The sequence below is a fragment of the Onychostruthus taczanowskii genome, unplaced genomic scaffold (assembly GCF_017590055.1).
Source record: "Onychostruthus taczanowskii isolate IOZ18803 unplaced genomic scaffold, ASM1759005v1 scaffold5, whole genome shotgun sequence".
NCBI lineage: Eukaryota > Metazoa > Chordata > Aves > Passeriformes > Passeridae > Onychostruthus > Onychostruthus taczanowskii.
Genome location: NW_024502568.1, coordinates 14,639,056 through 14,662,336, shown reverse-complemented (window position 1 = coordinate 14,662,336; position 23,281 = coordinate 14,639,056).

The following is a 23,281-nucleotide window of genomic DNA, read 5'->3' as shown; positions in this document are numbered from 1 at the left end:
AAATAAGTTAATGATTAAATAAATAATGAGCAGTATGATTCCACATAGCTTTTGGCTCATGGCTGTAAATGATTTTTCGGTGAGTTTGAACAAGACAAAGTGGGACTGAAGCAGAGACGTGTGCAGTCTCCCTTTTAGGCTTCTCCTTTACATAGTAATTATTGCAGGAATATTCCTGTGAAAGCTTCTGGGACCTCTTTGATTTCCATGGCCTTAAGTTAGAGCTGCAGGAGCTCCTGGGATCCACTGGTGAACTTTGGATCCACGTTGCATTCCTTTGTACAAACGCCAGTTTGGGATGGGGGTGTGTAAGAACCCCCACGTGCTATGGGGCAGGGCTCTCTTTGCATTGCAGATTGCACTGCTCTTGCCTTGGTGCTGTCATTTCTGCTCTGTGCATTTAAAGCTCCTTGAGTTTTCTGCTGGTTAAGTGTCCTTGCTTAAAAGGAGGCTGACCAAAAACTGATATCATCCTTTCTTATCAGAGGTTTTGCACAGAGCATGAGATTTGCACAGTTGAATTTGGGTTTTTTGGGTTTTTTCCTTTTTCCTTTTTTTTTTTTTTTTTCCAAGGGGAATATATCTAAAGTCAAGATTCGTTTAATCACAGTCTAACTTCATAATCCCAATAGAGATCTTTTTATTTCATGTTGTATTTTCAGAAGAAGATTAAATAAAAAGTATTGATGAAGGAGATTCTATTCCTGGTGTGTCAGAGTCCTGCTAAATTTAACACAAAAATAAAACCAATATATGAATTTCAGAGTGTGGAATATTTAGCTTCTAGAACTCTATCAGCTTGATGCAAAACCAGATGGCTTTAATCAAAGACTCAAACACTTGTCTCCCTTTCCAAATGCTTTCAACTTCAAAGTTTAAAATTATAAACCTCCCTCCAAGTGAGCATGGTCTAATCCAGTTCCACTGAACCTGCTGGAAATGTAAATGTGAATTCTCAAAGGTGAACTATGAAGACACTCTGACTGCCTGCAGTCTCATTTTGTTTTGACCAAGTTTCACCAAAGGAAAAATTTCTCAAATGCTGTTGTGGGTTTTTTTCTGAAAATATTTTCCTTCCCCTTATATATTTCTCTTTTTCTAAGGGTCCAAAAGATGCTGAAGTGTAGAATTATTTTATTCACATATTGAATTGAATAATAGTGCCAGTTTTGGGCCATTTCTTTCTAATTTCATCCATGACTGCTGTAGCACAATCACTGAGGAGCCCTGGCCCTCACATTTTTTTCTGGTCCTTTCTTTGAATATTCCTGCAGATGAATATTTACCCACCTCCCTGAAATACATTAACTGAGTGAAAAATCTCTGGAGAAATAGTACAGAAAAAAGGACAGAGATCTAGGAGAGGTCTGATCCCATATGGACACAAAGATTGAACAGAAATGCCAATCCCAGATGTCAGCATCCAGGACAGATTTGATTGATTTGGACCTGGGGACCAAAAACTGGGGACGTTCCTAAGGAGAAATCAGAATTTCCACTAGAAAAACCCTGAGGTTTTTTAGTGGTGATTATTCCTGGAGTTCAGACTCTGGCTCTGACTTTAGGAAAGCATGGAGGGGTGCCAGGAGCTGTGATCGAACAAATGGGTTAAAGGGGAGCATTTTTAAAGTATTTCAGAGCTTTGGAAGCATCCTAGCAACCTGAGAGAGCATTTGGTTATTATTTTATTAGGTACCAAGTAGGGACTTTGGTTTTTCTTTTTCTATTTTTTGGTTTTTTTAGGGTTTTTTTTTTTGTGTTTTTGTTTTTTTGTTTTTGTTTTTTTGGGGTTTTTTTGTAGCTATTAAGTAATTTATCAGCATTATGCTGTAAGATACAGGATGAGAGCAACAGTGGTATGAAATTGGGATTTGAAATCTGTGTGAAACAATGCAGGATACTCAACACTGATTAATCAATCAGTGCTCCTGACAACATGAGGTTCCATGACATAAATTTTTAAAGAGGAAGAAGTCTCTAAGACAGGCTTCCTGAAAAAAATAATGGAAAATGAAGTAAAAACTGATTTTAAGAGCCGTCAGCAACTCCATGACTACAGCTAATGAAAATGTGAACACAGTAATTTACTGAGTTTGATAAAGTGCATATTGAGAAATAGAAGTGTTCTCATGTATATTGCATATTAAAAGGATGGAAAAAGTTTTAATCCATGTTATTAATGTTATGGGTTGTGCAGGGTTTTATAAACTAAATTAAAAAATTCAAATGTCCAGAAACCATGGTAACCGTGTATATATATCCAGTAAAGTGTTATTAATTTCTGCATGTTATATAACCTACACATTAATATTTAAGGTTGGATGCATCCCAGAAATAATTCTTATGAGAGCATAAACCTTAATTATTTTATGATGTATAATATTTTCATTAAATGGCTTTCACATTCTAATATGGGAAAATCCATATTAGGACTTGTTTGTATCCTATGTCCAATGGAGTTTGGGAGTCAAAGCGTGGCCCTGCTTCAAGGCTCAGGATGGAAGACACACATGGAAAGTAAATGTGTAGAATTCAGTATGCAGCAGAACAATCTGCATGTGGGCAGTAAAAAACCAGCCTGGCATATCAGCCACTTGAACCCCAACAATTCCTTCACCAGTGCCTCTCTCCACAAAATGGGGGAATTCTGTGCTCTGTGGTTTATGAGGCAGTGGAACTTTGAGTCTCTGATAAGCTCAAGGGACACTGAAGATGCTTAAATCCTGGCTTGATAAAACAATATAAAGTATCAGATAAAATGCTAGGATGACCTGTGAAAGACAAAATCCTGTAAAGACAAGGAGCATTAGCAGGGTGACAGTGACATTAAAGCAAGTTTCTGCTCACCACATTTGCTGTTTCTCCAGAGCTCCTGGGCTGTCAGTGGTTCCTGTGGCTGCCCAGGTGATGGATGCATTCCCACAGTCCCTCTGAGAAGCAGCAGGTAGCTGTTTCTGAGCAGGCATCACATATTCAGTGTTTAAAAAAGCTTTATCATTACTCTTTTTTACTAATAAAATATATTTTAAGAGCGTTACACAATGTTTTTGCTGTGGGATTTGAGTTCTTTGGTGGAATGTATTGCTCTTTTTTGTAAAGCATCCTGAAAAATGCCCTGATTTCTTTGATATACTTACATAGCTTAGGTGGAGGGCCTGAGTCTAGCAGGTAAACAGGAGCAAAAAGTAGAAGTTCTAGGAAAATTCCATAATTATGATGCACAAAACTTGCTTTCCATCTCAGCACAGTGATGACCTGTGACTTCCCTCTAGCTGTGCATGATTTCTTTTTCCTCTGGAGTAATTATAAATTGATCACAGGCAGGAAGAAAAGATGCAGTTTTTGGAACACAATTCCCAGACAACTTGATTTGGGATTTTCCACTTTTCCAGCTTAAATAAAAAAAGGAGTGATCACCAAGAGTCTTTAAGAAGGAGAATATCATGCAGCAGTCTGGCAGAACAAAATTATAATCTAGTGCAATCTATGGTGGCAGCAGAAAAGAATACACAGATTTGTGTCAGAGAGCAATTCCACACAGCTGCTGGAGGCAAAATATTAAATAAAAATAGTTTAAAAAGCAGCTTCTAGAGCTGGTTCACTGATGATGTTTAAAAGGTTGTGGCTGTTGTTGACAGCAATTAAAGTTTGGGAACTACAGGCAAGAGAAGACATCAGTGCACTGAAGGGAGAACACAGAAGCTTCTTCTTCAAGGCTGCTCCCTTCCAGTGCTGCTTTCCACACTTTAAACTGTTTCTCAGGGGCCATTAAGTTACAGAAAGGAATCAAATGAGTCTTAATACTCTATCAGATTTCCAGTTTTAAAGAGCTTATGTAAATATTTCCCATAAGTACAATAAATTCTTGATCTGACTTTGAAATAGTGCTGAAAATGCAAGTTTTATGATCACTGATAAAGGCAATGTAGAGGTAAAAATCCCCACAAGGCCCATCACTTTTGACATGTTAAGTGTCCTGTCCTTAGAAGTGTCTGCAGAGTAGGAAATGACTTGGCTGAAATACTGAATCTATTAAGAGACAAATACAATTTATCCATATATATGAAAACCAACCTCAGAAGAGTCCATTAAAAAAAAAAAAAAAAGATCTTCTAGTAAAGATCAAAACCCTGCCTCACCAACCATGAATAAAATGTATTTCTTTACAGCTCTGTCTGAGCTGTAAATGTTGGTTTATGTTCTGTGGCATTAGCAGTATCCATCTGGTTTTTTCCCTTCAGTGAAAGTAGTGGAGAGAGGGGTTATGGCTTTGCTTTACTGGTGATTTTCTGCAATGTTTACATCCTCTTCTTTAAAGATGAATCCTTAAAATGTGAAATTGTTCTTCCAGCATGCAGTGAATGCCAGAAAAATCATAATATCTGCTGGTTTAGTTCATTCTCGTATGTGCAAGAGAGATTTTGACTGGCTTAATTGGTGATAAACTGACTTTAAGGCCCTCCACACTGTGGCAATGTTCCCATACTCAATTTTATGCATTTTTATTTACCTTTCCAGTTCTAACTTTTCTCTCTTTAGCACAAGAAAAACAAAGTCAATTAAAAGTAAAAAATCACCAAAACCCACTCACAGACACAGGTACAAATCCCACCAAAAGCCCAACAGGCCTTCAGGAGTTGGCACTGAAAGTCTTTTTAGGAACTTGATCAGTGAAGGAATCTCATGCCTGAGAGGTGTGAGTTCTAGTGGGAATTATGATGAAATGCAGGAAACAAAAGCACCCCTGAAATCCAGGACTTCTGCAGTGCTCTTCCAAACCTCATTAAGCTTGCCTGAAATGAGCAGGCATTGAAAAACTTCAGAAGCAATCAATAATTTGTCTTTTTATAACTTCACTCATTGTGGGGTCATAAAGTATTGTTGTTGTTGTTAATAACAAAGGAATGGAATTATTTTTAGGTTAAGAATTATCTATTACTTAGATAAACATGAATTTTACAGGTTGTGAGATTTATGAGAGTAAGTAGCTGGCTATAGTTTAAGAATAGTTACACTTTTTTTGTTATAAGGTAATATATAACTTTCTAACTTAATAGACAAGGTTTATTTTGGTTTTTTTAACTTACCACTTTTACTTAATTTTGTTGTATTGCAGATATTTTTGTTCGATGGATTTCTGTCACAGTTACACATGTATGTTTCTATTATTATAACTTCTAAACTGTTAGCTTACTCTATACAACCACACCTCTACATTATAAACTCTTTACTGTCTTATTAATACAGTTTTTTACTTACTTAAGGTAAGTAAGAAACATTCTTAACCATAGAAATATAAGTTTATGATTTTGCTGTTTAATGTTTGTGTATTGTATTTTTACACCAATCTAAGCTGCTTCTAAGGCTGCAAATTAAACTCTTCAGTGTCTGTGGAGGTTTCTGTTCTGATTCCCACAATAAAGCAGAGCTGTAAGAAATGCATCTGTGAACTTCAGCTTACAACAGGGCAGTTTGGCTGAGGAATTTAAAATCTGTGTTAGATTTTCTTACATAAGGAAACGTATCTCTATCAGAGCATTTTCAGGTTGTTGCCTTGAAACTCAGCCCTGAAGGAGTGGCTGTATTCCTGTGCTGCAAATACTGGGGATGGTTTCAGTATTTCATTTTTTCTGCCCTCAGAGCAGGACTCCTGGGAGAGCAGGGAGGGTGAAATCCATTCACCTGGAAGCCAGTTCACTCAGGATGTGTTTAATATAATAGACTCATGACTGGCATTCTTAATGGGAATAAATTTTTGTGAGAATACTTCCAAATATTGTCATATCTCACCATGCTCCATTTCTTTTCTTATAAAACAATATGACAAATTTCATTCTAAGCTAGATTTTCATTTCTGACAAAAATGCTTATTTCCATCAAACTACAGCTGAACTTTTGCCTCTAAGGTGATGATTTCTGTACCTCCATCCCAGAGGAAATGCTCTTTGTGCTGCACACTTGGGCTGAGCCCCCTAGCACTGAATCCTGCCCACCCAAACTTCCAGGTGTTTTCCTAAATTATCACCATGCTGACCGTAGGTTGAATAAAAACCAAACCTGTTTGTCTTCCTCTGTGGAGCAAGGGGACATTTTCTCTGCTTCAAAAAATGCAAAGTTCCCTTTGTGATGCATTTGTCTGCAAACTTTACCAGACCTGGCAAGTTTAGATATGATATTTCTGTTCTTCATTATGCTAAAAGTCCCCAGATCCCGGAGAATAGGATTTCCACAATATCTCCTGCAGTGGGGAACAAGAGTATTCTCTTACTGGAGACATGGCATAAATTCATCTACCCTTGAGAAGGAATAAATTGAAAAAAAAATCAACTCTGAAATGTGCATGATTTAAGGACTATTTATTCCTTAATTCTGAATGGATATAATTCAGTAAGTGTCTATCTTGATGACCATGTGGTTTCAGTATACTTAAGGCTTTCAGAATTGGAGGAAACACTTTGCTAAGACTCTCAGTGCTTTTGATGGATGCTGCGAGAAGAATATTTCTTCAACTCTCTTTGGGAAAAGTGCTTTTGAAGGTTTAAATATCAGTATTAAAAGCACAGGATCTGCTGTCACCAAAGTTCCCATCTTCAAAACTTCAGCAGGTGAAAGCAGGTGGCTGCTTATGGCAGCAATGGAGAGAAATTGGAGAGATGAAGGAGCAGAAGACAACAATGAAGATCCCCATGAACCTGATGAGCACAGCTCGGAGCTCAGCTGCTGCCAGCCAGGGCAAATAGTCTGTGGTAAACACAATTTTCACAGGCTAGGTGCTCAGCTAGTCTTTAAAGGCTTCCTCCCTTTTATTTCCCATTCCCCTGCAAACTGTTTCTTCCAGCAATTGTGGAAGTTTTGCTATGAGAAAGAGCTGATATTCACTTTTAATACAAATAAAAGAGCCACTTTTTTGACTGATAAGGGCAACAGATCTAAAATGCTGAGCCCAAAGCACCTTCCCTCTGCTTATCAATTCTGTTCCATCTTCATCCTTATATTTTCATGTTCCTTCTCTTTGTCTCTCTTTGCTGCAATTTGCTTTTAGTGGGGAATAGAGATATTTTTAGTATAGTGGATTATTGTAGATGAGTTTTCCATAATAAAACAGTTCTCAAGCTCGCTATTCTCCACAGAATTTTAAATAAAATATCCCTGATTTGAAGACAGAATCATCAATCTGAATCAGATTAGACATGAAAACTTCAGAGCAGAAAACATAAAAAAATAATTAAATATTTAGCATGAGTTATACAATATTAAAACCAAAGGGGACTCAGAGTCAGAGGAACATTTACAAAGCATTCTTGATTTTGACACAAGACAAATGTTTGCAACAAACCTATTAACAAAAATATTTCCTCAAATAAAACCACAAGTTCCTAGACCTAACTTCCCAACTTTTTATAAATGTAGCTTTAAAATATTAATGCATACTACTTAAAACTTCTGACTTGCATTTTTAATAACAAAACTTTGTTAAACCAAGTGAAACATGTGACAGCCCTTGCAGGGCTGTTTTCAGCCTAGTGGGAGCCCTGGTCCTCCTGTGCCCAGCAATTTCCTTCCCTCTGCAGGAAAGGAGGAGAAACCTTCCAGAAACAGAGAATGCAATTAATCAATTAATCCTCCTCTTACTTGGCCTGAATATGAGAACCTTTTGTGCACCCTACAAATGTAAAATTGGCGAGCACACAAAGTGAGCTGTTGAAATTAGACACAAATCCATAAGGTTTTCTATTTGGCAAAATTCTTTCCCAGAGGATTTAAAGTCCCCTAAATTTCCAGGGATTAGAAATGCCGATTGGCCTGGAAAAGTCAACAAATTGGATAGATGCAGGTGAGTTACCTGGCCAACAGTCATTATTTCTTGCATATTTTTAAGGAGAAAAGACAGTTTTGGAATGTAATCTTGTAGTTCATAATACGTGTTAGTCCTTTGTAAAGTAATTTAAACACAAGTCATCTCATCTCAAGGGCTTGTTTTTTGCAGGATATTCACAAACATGACTAATCCATTGTGCCACAATTTACTGAGGGATAAGTTGTCCTTTACAGAGATTAAAAAAAAAACTACTCAAAACAACAACACCAAAACACACCAAAAAAATTGGTACTTTTCCTCTGTAAAATATATCACCTTTCTTCAGTTTTTGTTTTATTTTCCACATTTTAAAACTTTTGAAGGACTAGTTACGGGACTTTCAGAAAAGTATTTTTGCAACAAGTAAGACTACTTGACACTGTGAATATTTGCACTGCTCTAGCCCTCTTCGTATTCTTATTTATGCCTTGATTGTTGGGCAGTAATTTAAAAATTACCGTAGCAAAATTAGAAATTACACAAGGAGAGTGGCAGAGAGGAATAAGAAGAGAATCAAATAGAAACCTGATTACTTCAGGTATTACCATTGGGATCGTTTAATTAACTGCATTCCTCATTTCATTACAAAATTTAATGAGAACTATAACTGCATTATTTTTCAGTCAGCAACATTTTTTTTTTTTTTTTAATTCCAATTTCCATATTGATCTCCTCAGTTCTCAAAAGCGTTCTGGGGCAAAATGAGTTCTTGCATTTTTGATTAGGTTGAAACCAATCTGATTTGTAATTTTCCCATATCTCTTCAGTTCAATGAGTCACTGTATGAGACATTTCATACACAAAGATTCAGCAATGGGCAGCACTCTCAGGTTGCAGATATCTCAAAATCCTGGTACATTTGTAGGGGTGGGAAATGATGGGTTTGTGCATAAGCAGTCCTGAAGTAGGATTGCTTAAATTCACTTACTTAAAGAAAGTCTTGACTGGTCCAAACTCAGTGGTACCCAAAACACCAAGAAGTTTTTCCTCTGATTAATGGAGATTCCTCACAAAATATGACTGCAGTGGTAACTGATCCTGTTAAATGTTTGCTGCTGATACCCATCAGCATTAATGACCTGCAAAGGCATTCACAACAGGGGATCAACCATGGACAGCTGCTTTGAAAAGGAAAAATTTACCTTGTTATAACTGAAATAACAATGCTTTGGCGTTGTAGGGCACTGAGCATTCTTTGCCATGCAACTTCTCAAAGAAAAAATGTTTATTTTGCTGTAGGAAAAACTGTGTCAGAGGAAGATGAAGAAGCTCATCCAGGTCACCCAAGAAACTGGTGGCACAGCTAGGAAAAATATGAGGTTTTTTATGTACCAATGTGATGCCCTGTGATCCTCAAATGAAAGGATTCACAAACAGCAGCAGGCTTCACAGCAAAACCTCCTCATTAACTGAGACATTGTGGATCTCACTTCAGCCCTTTGAAAATCAGTGTTTAGCTGTAAGTAACCAGTGTTTCCCGTGGAAGTGCTTGTAACACTGAAACCACTTACAGCTACTGGGATACAAAGCACATCTGTCAGAGGAAAATCCTCATTAATAAAGGATGAGAATTCTGGCTCTTCTACAAAGCCTTAATGTGGCACCAAATCCTTCTTGCTGCTTGTGATAGTTTTTCCTTTGAGAAGAATGAAGATTTCTAACGTGGGCTCACATCAATGTAGTTACTGCAAGGAGGAATTTGGTCCCTCATTTCTCTCTTAACAGCAGTGAAGAAAGCAGGTGCAGTGAGAAGAAACAATGGCAAAAGGCCTGTGAAAGCAGAGCAGCTGCTCCAGATGTGCTGGTGTTTGCACATCTGGTGGAAGAGGCTCTGATATTCTGCATAGGCTGGGACATGGATGCTGTGGCCCATCCCTCTCTCAGTGGGATGCCTCAGGTTTAGCTTTTCAATTTTTCAGATTCTGTGCTGCTTTAGTGAGCTTCACATCAGGGGATGGTGAGCTCTCTGCACAGAGCAGGGAGACAAAACAATTCCTGCTCCAGCTGGGCACCAAGGACAAATGATCCAAATCTCAGCCCAAGAGCACAAACCCCGTGGGCTGGAGAGAGAAAAACAAGCAGGATGGGAGTGCAGGGGCTGAGCTGGAATTGGACACTGAACTGCAATGTGCACATGGAGCAGAGCTGATCCCAGGGAGAGACCCCGTGAGCGCTCGTGCATTTTGGGACCATTTGGGTTCATCTTGGGTGTGGCCCTGGCTGGGCTCTTGTGCTGCCCAAGGTGGATCCATGGAGGCCTCCTAATCAATTCCTACTTTATTCTTTATTTCTGTCTAGTGTCTCTTCTAGGTCAGCCTTCACAAGGCATCAAGTGAAAAGGATGGTTCCTGGAAGCAGCATTTGATTTATTTGCTCCTGGCTCACCAAAACACAGCCTACATGTTAATATTTATCATGTTAATTAACATCAGATTTATACTCTGCTACAAATGTAGAACAGCAGCAGATCAATTATTTTAGTGAAAAATTGTTGCCTTTTCAAACAAAGCTTCCAAATTTTCACAACAGTCACTGGTGTAAAACTTGAGGCATTTGCATTTTTAATTTCCCCTTGCCATGACTGGTTTTAATTAACAAAAATTACAGCAGCAATGATTGGCACTGATAGAAGCTGAAACTAATTACTAAGATGGCATGAGTTAAGATTTAAAATGTAGATTTAATTTTGGAAAAGAGCAAAATAAATAAAAATCAGCTCTAGAGCCCTTACAAAGATTACAGATGGCACCAGTGAGCTGACCTGTCTCTTACAGGGAAGGGGATTTTGTCAGCAGATTTGCATGCAGTGCTCTGCCATATTTACTGAAGCCTTTCCCAAAGGCAGCCTCTCATACATTTGTTATTCCTCTCCTTCTCTTTGATTAAACAATTGAGCCCCGTTGTAGCTTTTCTATTTTTACATTTTTGATCCATTTGGTCGCTGTAGGGATATGTTTTCAAAGCTGTCTCGAAGCACACAAAGACTTTGGATGGTACCTCCTGCAGTCCTCAAAGGCAATGACATCTCATCATTAGCAAACAGCTCTGAGTACATTAAAAATGTATTCCCACAATTTCATGGTTGAGGGGAAAAAAAAGGTTTAGAAATTAGCTTGACTTAGGTTTTGTCATGTTTTGTTGCTCTTGGGTTTTTATATAGTAGGTCTTCTAAAAGTCAAAGAATAATGAAAGAAATATCAGAAACTGGGAGCAAAGCAGAAATGGAAAGAAAAATAAAGAAAGGACTACAGAATGAAATTTCAGCCCCATCTATTAGTGAGAAATCAAAGGTTTCTAAAACCCTAGGGTGAATATGTCTTGTTTTTCCCTGCTGTGTTTTACACTTAAATCAGCAAGTGGTTGACCATTTTTCTGTGTAATTGATGGAAATTATTTGGGTATAAAATCCCGTTTTGTGTACTGCAAAATGTGTAGTTACACAATTGTGTAACTATTTCTTAATATCTTAGAGCTGAAACTTTTGATTACTAGAAATATCTTCCTTTTGTTGAGTTTCAGTCCATGTTCTGCTTCTATATTTCACATCACATGCTTCACATATTAATTTCATATTAATAGTTTTAATTCATTGTCTCTGTAAAAAAAACATTTCTTTTTTTGTAAAGTTCCTTTCAACTTAGGCTATAAAATAGCAGCTTTTCTAAAAGTCAAGCAGCAGTTTCACCAAGTTCCTCCAACAGGTTTGAAGTCCAAGAGGGATGATGGGATCTGCTCTGCCTCCTTCTCAGGTCACAGAGACTCAGTTCCCTCAGGCTGGAGACCAAATAGGCTCAAATCAGAAAAATGGAGACTCCAGATTTCATTTTGAAAGCAAACTGAACATCTCTTAGGAAATCAAAAGAGAATTTTCTTTGAAATGATGGATAAATAGCCAGCATGGGCTTCAGAGCATGAATTATTTCAGGCAGTCTCATTCTAATATTGTCCAAAGCACCTAATTCCACAGCCCCTAAAGTGTGCAAGAAATAAAACTGTATGAAAAAAGGCATGTCCTCTCACCAAAATGGTCAGGCACAGGAAAAAACCAGCAGCTCACTGTAACAGTACCCTGCAAGATCTTTATTAATATTATTCTTGTAATAATAATGCACATAATGGCTGTTTTCAGCCATCCTAAGAGAGGATTTGATGAGCTGAAGCTTACATGGTGTAAAATGATGCTCCTGTACTGAAATGAATGCAGCTCTGCTGAGTCCTGTGAGGTGTTGTGAAAGTCCCCTGGTTGTTGTGAAAGTGGAGAAGAGAAATGATGGTGGCATTTCAGCAGACAGAATTTGCTCAGATTTTAGTGATATCAGGTTGAAGATTCCAGTATGGGCAAAAGAGTGAAACCTTTTTGATAAAGTTCCTTTTAACTTAGGCTTTCAAATAGCTGCTTTTTTTAGCTCTTCCTAACCACAGCCCTTGTGGACTGGACTGATAAACTTCCCACACTTGATAAACCCCACTGGACCTTGGAGCAGGTAGGAGAGGGAAAGGTGCTGCCCCAGACTCCAGCACTCTTTACAATGTATTTCCCCACCACATTTTCAGAAAGGGGCTGCAAATGCCTCATTTGCCAGGCAAACAGCATTTTTGGGATGGAGACTGTCTTTAAGTAGAGAGAGGTTGAGCCTTCTCAGTTAGGAGCTTTCTCAGTTATTCTAGTTAGGCACCACTGGAGAACTACATGAAATCCTGGGCTTCCTAAGCTTGTCTATCTTTAAGAACACATGTATTTTTACATGGAAAGCAAACCCCTTTCAAGGGCATTTGTTCAATGAGACATTTTCTCCCTTGCATTCTCTCCTTGGCAGGCAGAGCTCAAGGTGCTACTGAAGATGACAGCCAACCCTGTGACCTCCTTTAAATAAAAACCTGAATTTCCCAGTGCTGTGAGACACAGCAGAGACCATTCACCCCTTGACTGGACCAGAATAAAAACTCTCCTTTTGTTTTCTAGGTGTTCCCAAACATCCTATTTCCCTAGAAGAATCCCCTGAGCACGAATGCTTGTCTTGTTATTTCTTAAGCAGCTGCAATGAGGACAGACAACAGCTGGATTATATTTTTAGATGAGCCTCACTTAAACCCTGATGTTTTCTCTAAATTACAGATTAGTTGATTGAATTTTCCTTTCTCACTGGCTTTCTTAGGGATACAGGTGTGCTCACCTGTGCAAACACTGCCCTCACCTTCACTTACAGTGTGTAAAATGTTTTAGATTTCATCACAGAGCTGGAAGCTGCGTCTGTCTGGCAAATTTAGTTGAAACATCCCAGTTTTCTTCCAAGAGCCCAGTTCTCTCCTCAGACTGCTGAAATTGGATTACACTGAGGAATAAATTGTGGAAGGTGCTGAGAACTGCCAACAGCCAGCACCTAAACCTTACAAGAGTCTTCTCATACAGATGAAGGTCTGAAACTCTGCCAAAACAATAAATAAAACCGGGATTCTTCCTGCAGATTTTGAAACATCTTGGAAAACTGACTCAATTTCAAGATTCCTGGAGAAGTTTCGCACTGCATTTACATTTATTGCTGAGGAGTAGTTGCTCCCAAGTTGCCCTCAATAGAAATACACTCAGACACATTGTTGGTAGAATACAAAATTTTAGTTAAGGAGCTAGGTTGACCTTTTTTTTCAGTGCATTGCTGTACATCACTGTGGTTGTTTTAATATCCTAGTAGAAATTCTGCTGGTGCACAATGCTGTTGTGATTTTCAAACAAATTCAGGCATAAAGTTTGTAACAGCATATTAATTTCTAGTCCACGTAATTTTATGAACTTAAAAAGGGGAGGATGGAACTGTTCAGAACTGCTGCTTTTCATCCCAACACAGATTTCCTGCAGGACCAGGACTGTGTCCAGCTCAGGACTGTCAGCCCAGGCAGGGATTAGAGCCCAAGCAAACCTGGCAGGTGAGGATGACCACGATCCTACTGATGGTTCTGCTGGCACAGGGTGGGTTTGTTTTATCTTTTCCTCCACCCTTTTCTACCAATTCAGAGCAGCTAGGTGCTGGAATCCACACCTGTTTGCCCAGTTCAAATGACCTGATTTTCCCTCCAGTTAGAGGATGCTGATTTGCTTAATGCCTTCGGGAAACAGACTGTCCTGTCTAAACACACACACTGGGTATTTATAGGTCTTCAATACACAAGCCTGAAAAAACCTTGGCTTCCTTACTTGGCTGAAAACTGGGTTAATGAGAAGAAACATCTGCCAGTCTGGAGATTCAGTAGTCCTGGTCATGTGGCAAGCATCTCAACAAAATAATAAAATCCAACAACCTAAATTAGGAGGAACACTAGGAATAAAAGTTATTCACTTATAACAAGACTGTCAAGAAAAATCCTCTCTTTTTATTTCTGAGATGAGCTGCTAAAAGTCTCTGGACATGATTTGTGTCCTGCACTGAGGGCAGGAGACGCTGGAAAGGCAATGGTCCAGGAACAGTGACTGCACACAATCCCTTCCTCAAGGCCTATGCAAACAGGGAACAGAAGAAGGAGAGATGATGCTGATGAATTATTCATGAATAATAATGCACACTCTACTCTGGGGTGGGTGTATGAGGCCCTCATCTCCATTTCCTCTCCTGCAAACAGCTCAGGGAATAGCTATCTCAGCTGATAACCCCAAACCCCCAGCATTTTGCTCTATATGGGATGAGCAACAATGTCCAAATAGATTTGTAAGTTCTCTAGAAAAGTTTCATAACCTCCAGGAAAAGAACAGTTGTACATCCCCAAGCAGCACACAGTTCCTTATTAAATTGCTTGGCTGAAGTCTTGCAGTCCATTCCTTCTGGAAGGTGCTGCACTGGCAATCTGGCAGGGGCCTTGGGAGCTGCCCTGCTCTGTGCAGTGCCAGAGAGCAGAGCTGGAACAGATTTGTGCTGGGGGCACTGGCAGAGATGGGACAAGGCTTCTGCTCAACCACAAGCTAAGGACAGCACATACTCAGAGTTTCAGTCTTTTGCTAAACAATCATCAAGGATTCAGTTTTAAATGGTGACTCGGAGTAATTTATGTACAGGGAGTAGGAATTTAAAACCTTTGATTTCATTCCATTATGTCCAGTAGGTCCTAAATGAAGATCCGGGAAATTATGTACTGAAAACTTTTGTAAATGCTTTTAAAAGGTAGACTGGCCTCTATGTAGGACACCATCCAAAACCAGGAATCCAAAATCATGAACTCCTTTGAAGGGACAATATAAAAAAACACCAGCAGGTGAAAAATATAATTCAAAACACTGGCTAAAGCCCATGGGTGATGCACAGTGCCTTGAGTTTTTATCCATTGTGATTTCATCTCAGTTTGAGTATTCAAGAGAAGTCTAATTTGAAAATCAAACAGCAGGTTCTGATTTCTAAAACAATTCAGAGTCAAACTGAGTTGAAACTTTTTTTTAGTGCTTATTTTATTTTATTCTACTGGCTAGGCAGAAATTCTTGAGGAAGGCTAGGAAGTGGGGGGGATTTACTACAGCTGTCATTGCTTTATAAAATCTGCCTCGGGGCTCTTTGTGGTGCCTGAAATGCATCACATATGCAGGAGCTGCTCTAATGCTCAGTGTTTTCCAAGGATGCTGCATTAGTGCCATTCTGTATGGAATTACACCTGGAATTACAATTAACCAGTTCATTGGGAGTACCCTTCTTTAAATAATTAAAGGAAATCCTATATCCACTGAAACAGTCCCAAGGAGTGAGTACCTAATTTGTACATTTCCCACTATGAATCATAAACTTCCTATAATAAAATATAATACTATTGAACTGTATTGTTAGAAAGATGCTAAATCTTCACTTTGCAGGATTGGTAAGGAGCTTTTGGGTTTTTTTATCTGATACAGCTGCTGTTGAAACAAATTGTGTTTCAACAGCAGCTGTATCAGATACAAAGTGAAAAAAAATAATTAAAAATTAGCATAATAATTTCACTAGAGGGCTCTCATAGTTTGGATGTTTATTCCTTTTCTATTTAATTTCCTCCTTATCAGGGATGCAATACACACACCTTCCTGAAATATGGAAAGAGAAAGGGGTAATATTGCAAGAACAATAAATCATTTATGAGAGGAAGTTTTCTATCTTGATGCTATGGGCAAAATTAGGGGTAGTGGGAAACAAACACCCATGTGTGTAAAATTAAAACTACTTTCCACCACCACAAAGATACTTACAAAGCTTTGTCACGAGGATGATGACTTTGGCAGCATTTTAATTGCTTCTGTTATCTGTGGGCGTGGGCAGCCCAGTGAAACTCATCTGAGAGCTGCATGGATGTGTCTTCATTAACTGATGACATTAAGCTAATGATAAAATAATGATCTGTGGAGGACTAATGTTTTTACTGTAATGTAATAACCCATGAAGAGTGTGTTTTGGATTGCTTTGGTATAAATCCTTTAAATAATTGCTAAAAGTGATTTTTACGAGGCTGTTTTCTTCTCCCAGGACGTCCAACAAAAGGAAACACCAGGGCAGACGGCCTTTGCAGCATGCAGCCAACTGTGCTTTGATCAAGAGTTGTCTGTGATGACATTTTTGGTTGTAAACCTCATCCATTTTTCAGGTTTGAAGGGCTCTTCCCACACCAGTTAACCTGGGCTTTGACAAGCTGCAGCAGAGCTGTGCCCTGTGAGAAGCTGAGTGTCAGCAATTCCATGAAGGATGAGAGCCAGGGTGGCACAAAGCTTCCATGGCATCGTGGGGCCATGGATGGTTGTGGAGCAGTCAGAGTGCACTCCAGAAATGTGAGAAAGTCACACTATTAAACCTCCCAGCTTTGCCCAGCACCCCCAGAGGCTAAAACTGAAGTTTTTCCTGACTCCCTCTGCAGGAAAGGAGGGACAAGCAGTGAGGCAAAATGCAAGGACTGAGATAAAACCTTCACCTACAGCTGGGCAAGGAGTAACCCACTCATTTTCAGGGTCTGCACATCTCCCAGCTACCAAGCTCTTAATGCTTCCTCTCTGCCAAAGCTTTTCTGATCTTCCTAATCCAGCCCCCATCTCTTCCTTATCCAACTACACAAAATGTTCTGCCACTGTCCTCCCTTCCATCATTTTCTCACCCCACTTAGCAGACCAGTCTGGCCCAGGCTGAATCTTTTCACACACCCAAGTCTGACTTGCTGCAGGCTCAGCTCATTGCAGGGTAATTTTCTATAAAATGCTTCATTTACTAACTTAGGTAGAGCTCCTTCCCTTGGATGCCCTGAGTGTGAGATACAGAAAAGGGTTAATTATTAGAGCTGGACAGAATAAAACAAACAAAATGTTTTCTGTGACTGAAGGCACACAAAATAGTGAATTGTTCATATGTCCTTCACAAGACTCACACCACACTGCACACAGCAAATAATTAAAAACACTTAAAAGCAGTAGCTTCATTTTCAGGTAGCCTGAGTCCATTGCATGTATTCACCGCTGGAAAAGAGTCCTTGATTGCATGAATTAACCTTCATTTTCAAAAGTAACTGAGTGATTCAGACATGAAAATCCTTGTTCAACAAGACAACAAACAAATGGTTTAGGACACTCAGAGGCATTCAAGCAATCCAAGCCTGGCTTAGCCCTTACCCAGGTTCTGCTGCCTCAGTGAGCCAGAGGATGCTCTCAGCTACCACATGACCAAGTTTTTAGACCCTACACTTCCAGCAGAGTACAACAGGTTGTAGCCATCCACTCCCAAGAGTAGTTTCTCTAATTATATGCCAGAGAAAGATGTAATAATGACACAGAATTTGGTAGCAGATATTTATTCCTGCTCCATAGCTTGTAGGAAATATAAATTCAGGATGAAGAATTTCCATATAGTAATAGGCTCCATATTGGTATTTTCATATGCTCATTATCTAAGCACACTGTTTGCAAAGGTGATTTATTGCAGCCAGCATTTCCTTATTCTTGTTATTTGTGGTGGGATTTGTTATTAACCACACTTAAGTGAAACATCTGCTCACACCACTCTGCTACATCTCTTAGAGAAACAGAAACTTTTCCAGGCACAGCCAGAGCATATTAGAAATGGAATCTCACTCCCTTTGCTTCAAAACACTGGGGTGATGAGGAAAATGAACTGGTTTACATTTTGTCTCAAGAAAGTTATAAATAATGAATCCCCTAGCACAGGGCCACTGAATGTCACTATTTCAGTTTTCACCTATAGGATGATGGCAAACCCCAATTTTTCATCCTATGTATTCTCTCTCTCACCACCATCAGAAATTCAGTTTTTTGCCCTAATAATTGTAATCATCCTTCCACACATAATTCTGCTTTTTTCACAGAGATTTTCCTCCCTGGTTTGGCTGTGACTGACTGGATATTCAGGGCCTTTTTCCTCAAGACTCCTTGTTAATCCCTAAAGGCATTCTCTAGTTTCCTTTCATCTTCTACCACTTCTTTGAAGTTGGGGGCTCTTTTCTTTATCTCCCTTGAAGCTTCCAGGCCAAATTTTCAGAATTAAAGCTGAAACTGCAAAGAGCAGAATGGCATAAAGATATATATTGTTAACTTGGACTGTGCTTGAGCATAAAATAAAATAAAACATCTCAGCCAAGCAAAAAGTGCACTGCAGAGCAGGAGGACTGAAAATAGCCCAAGTAGGTGAAATCAGACATTGCTCTAAACTCTGAGTTTTCTTGGTTTTGAGCATATGCTTGAGCATAAAATAAAATAAAACATCTCAGCCAAGCAAAAGTGCACTGCAGAGCAGAAGGACTGAAAATAGCCCAAGTAGCTGAAATCAGACTTTGCTCAAAACTCTGAGTTTTCTTGGTTTTGAGCCTAACAAAGTATGAGCTGCCTCAATGCTCTTTTAAAATATAATAATGTAATACAGCTAAAGGAAAGTTATACACTCCTGGTTATTGATCAGAAGCCATTAAAAAAAAAAAAGTCAGGAGCAGAGGTGTGGAAGGAATGAAGTCCCACAAGGAAAAGACAGAGGAGAGCTGCAGAAAAGCCTGGAGAACTCCATGGGGCAGCTGAAGGAGGCACCTCCTGATGTTTGCCCTTCACTCCCCATGTTTTTAAATGTTCCCAAAAAGTCTGGAAGCTGTATTTATAGCTGTTCTCAGAGCAGCTGATTACTTCTCAGAATCCATGATAAATTGCCTCAGTTAATATCTTTTTTCACAAGAATTACAGTCTTCAGTTTAATAGAGTTATAAAAGCATAACTTGAACTCTCCTGATTTCATTGTAAAAGGGAGATTTGGAAGGATTTAATAATGATAATCTACTTGGCACAAAGAATGTAAGTGTTCATCAGGTGTGTATTTCTGAGCATGCATGGACTGCAAAAAAGTATTATAAAAACACTGAAAAGAATGATAAACTAGACAAAGACAATGAAAAATATAGGTTATGGGATTCTGATGATCACAGTATTACATTTTGTGATATGATGATCATCCTAAAATGAGATGCTATAACAAAATCAGTGCTCACTGCTCTCTTTGCAAGGGTTTAAAATAGGGAGAAGTAAAATCCATGAAGATCCTGGCCAGCCCTTAGCAACATCCCTGTGACTGTAATAAATTACATAAAGGCATTCAGGTAGTAAATTACTTAGAGATTGTTACAGCTCCAACTTCTCCAGAACGTCTCTTGCATTAACACATAACCTCACACAGGTATCTCTCATAGAAAGTACTGGACTGTGAGTTTTGCCTCCCTAGGTCTGGCTTTATTTTCTGCAGTTTTACAGGGCTAGCACCAGCACAATCCTTTCCATCCATACTGATCTCTTTCCTCTCTCGGGCCAATTATTCAAATCATTAATTGTTAGCACTTAATGAAATGTCTTGGTTCCAAACCTGTCAGAAGTCAATATTGTTTGTCAGCCAGGTGAGCTCTCAATACATTCTCTAATTAACAAAGCTCATGCCAGTGATACCTCTGCTGCAATTGTGCTTTTAGTTCAAGCTCAGCCTATGAGTGTTTACAGACATTATTTTGTACAGAAAAATGTGTTGTTCAAGAAACAGCTTTCACTGGAAACTGCTCTTTACATGCAGCCCAACAAAGGGAGTTGCTCCACAAGCTCACTCCTCACCTGACTGAAATGATAATGCTGACCTGCCTGTAAAAACCTGAGCAGTCACCACAGAAAGTTTTCCTTTTTCTAGGGGACATTCTTCCACTCTCACTAATTTTCTGGACTATTTACTCTACATCAGCCTCTCTGAAATGGGAAATGTTGATGCATTGCTGTCTAAGTCAGGGAGAATTGGTTTAACAAAAGGTCAGGCTCAAAGGGTTCCTGTCAGCTTTCAGTGAGTGATACCATTAGTGGCCTTTTTCAGAGAGGCTAAATGGCATTAGTGATGCTGCCAGTTTGTAATTTTAACAGAACAATCTAAGTTCACCTGTAGGGATTCTTTTGATTTTTGATTTCTTGATTTTTAAAGTGCTTCCCACCCCCCATATGCTCACTCGCTTCCTGACCTTGGAGAAATTAGCACTGACTGCATCTTTATTTTGTCTCCTTTTAGGAATGTGGCAATACTTAGCTAAATGCTGCCTTAACTTTCAGACAAAAGCCCTGATGAGCAGCTATCATATTAAGAATATTAAAAAATAGTCACAAGGCAATATAGAAGCCCCATTTTCACCATTGACACAGAAGTATCAAATATGCTGAAATACTTGCTAGAGAGCAACAGAATAATAATCCTAGAAGAAATTGCTCTTCAGAAGAGTTTTACAGAACTGACTAGCATGGAGGACTTTGAGCTCCCACTACATTTTGCTGTCAGAACCAGCCAAAATTCCTGCAAGCTAAATCCCCAAATGTTGTGTATGAAGATGTTTTTCAGTAATTTTCAGTGAAGTTGGCAAAGAGAAGAAAAAAAAATAAAAAGAAAAAAAAAAGGCACTATAGATCTTCTTCATATTTACCTGAATGCAAATTCAATTTTTGTGCAATTTCAGACCTCTTACATTCAATAGAACACTGGACCTCCCAGTGGGATGTACAACTCTGCATTTTTTCCATCCTGAATAGAATCAGGAATCTTGGGCACCAAGTGTGCAGTGATGAGAACTACCAGATTTGCTCTCCTGTACACAAGAGTGGGTTAATTTGAACAAGCAATGTGAGAGGTGTCAAGAGGATGGAGACAGAGATTGTCAGGCAGATAGCCACAAGTTTAAGATCTCAGCAGCCTCTGCCATGTCTAGAACTGGCCTCAGCTCTGGGCTAAGCAGGGAATATCCCTGGCATTTGTCCAACATGACAATGTGGCCATGTCAGTAAAGACACAACCATGTCACTGTTTAAATAACAGTGAAGGATGGGCTGGTTGATGCCTCAGTGACATAAAATAAAGAGAAAGCCACCCCACCTTGTTCTGTCTCATCACATAGAAATATTCTATGTTAACACAGGTTAACTGAGGGAAGCTGTAAACCAGAACTATTGCACAGCCCAAATTGGTATTTATGAAGAATGTAGAGCACTCTAAAAGAAGAATCTCATAATAAAATTTCGAGTAAGAAAAAAAAAAGGCAAACAAATAAACCAACCACTTTTATCAGATTTCAATACATTGAATTGAAGCCAAAATAATAATGTAATCGCTTCTTAAAGATCAGACCAAAACTGTCTCTTTGATTTTAGGGTATCAAGTTTGCTCTTGAGAGATTCCAGGTGATCTCCAGCCCAGTGTTCACGTGGGGTGGGACAGGAGCTCAGCTATGAAGTGGTTTTGGCAGTGCATGGTTGTAATCTCAACCACTTCCACAATTTAAATTGGATAAGAAGCAGTGTTTCCTCTGTACTATAATCCCACTTTTCCCATTAATAAATATCCCCTCCCTGAATTTGGGGCATCAGCACCCCATGGAGATTTTGGGAGGTGGAGCACAAGGGCTGCCTCTGGCCTTTCCTTCACTCCCTGGTAGCCCCATGAGAGCAATGCCATGGCAGACATTTTCCAGAATTCCCACAAATCTCCTGTCTCTGATTCTTCCCAGCCTGTGCTCTCCTGTAATAATTCGCTTGTTGGGAATTTTGGAAAGAATTTGAGATGGGACCTCTCAGTTTTTTGGATGATGAGGTTTATTTTTCTTCTACAGAGACAGGAAGGGTGAGTTCAGCTCACATTGTTACTGCATGGTTTAGAAAGTCACAAGACCCTTAGTTACAAGACCTTTTAAGGAGCTATTGGCCAATAAAACACTGCCAACAAGGACATTTATGGTTTTGACCCAATCCTTAAATATTTTGCCTTATGGATTCATGCTGCAGTGTAAGCTTTCTTAGCCAGATGTATTATGACACACAAACCTACAGCTCTGCATTCTAAACTCCTTGTTTACCTTCGTAGCTACTTTATTTTTTCTATATCTTAAACTCTAAACTTTCCTTTACTCAGCTTAACATGTCTCTGCTTTAAACTACAAATCCACATTCTCACTTCTAGCACCTAAGTTCAGAAGCCTTTTCCAAGGTCTCAAATCAAATCCTGTGTTTAAGTCTAAGCTTTGGCTCACAGCCCCAAAGTTCTGAGTTCCTTGCATTGCAGATTCTAACACTCCCTTGCCCTGTTCTGCTGCAGACAGCCCCAGTTCACACACAGCACAGGAAAATGTCATCATTTCCCATCACTGCTGGCCCTCAGTTCCCTGGCTCTGGAAAGCTATCAACTCATTCTGAGTTAACTTTGATATTTTAATTGCATTTGGAAGATTTCCCTTCCAGTGAGCTGACTATGGCAGCAAAGCCATTCCAGTGGCTTGGATTTACTTGCCCCTTGTCATTATGCAGTAAAATATGCTTTTCAGGAGTCACATTTGTCTGGATGTCTGGGATTCACTGACAAAGAGCTTTTTCCTTTCTGAACAGCACAGAAGAAGCCAAATTCAATGTTTCATACACAGTGCTCATAACCACCCTGGACAGAATTCTATTTGTCACTGCATTTCTATGCTCATTTTCTCCCAGATGCAGCTTTTGTTAATGACAATGAGCTTTCACTTCAAACAAAGCAAGTTTTCAGGTACAAATGTGATTCATTGCAAGCACAGAAAGCAAGAGCTGGGGCTGTGCATGGATGGAATCCAAGAGCACACAACTCCCTACAGCAAAAGAAAAATGCTGGAGACAAAGCCCCATCTCATTATATCAGTCTGTGCGTGGATAAGCAGCCACAAATCGCTGCCTGGGGCTGTTGCACCATCATTTTGGAACCCTCTGACAAGGACAGTTTGGACTTTTAATGCCCTCCTTATGGAAAGTAATTAGGGTGGATGAAAAACTTTAGTGCTGCAGTGATTTGTGGTTTTTCTCTTCCCGCTAATTGTTTTGATTGAGAAGGGAACCTTTGCTGCAGCTCTGAGGACAGTCAGGTGTTTTATAGCCCTTTCTCCAGAGCTGCTGGGAGCTCTCCTGGCTGCTGG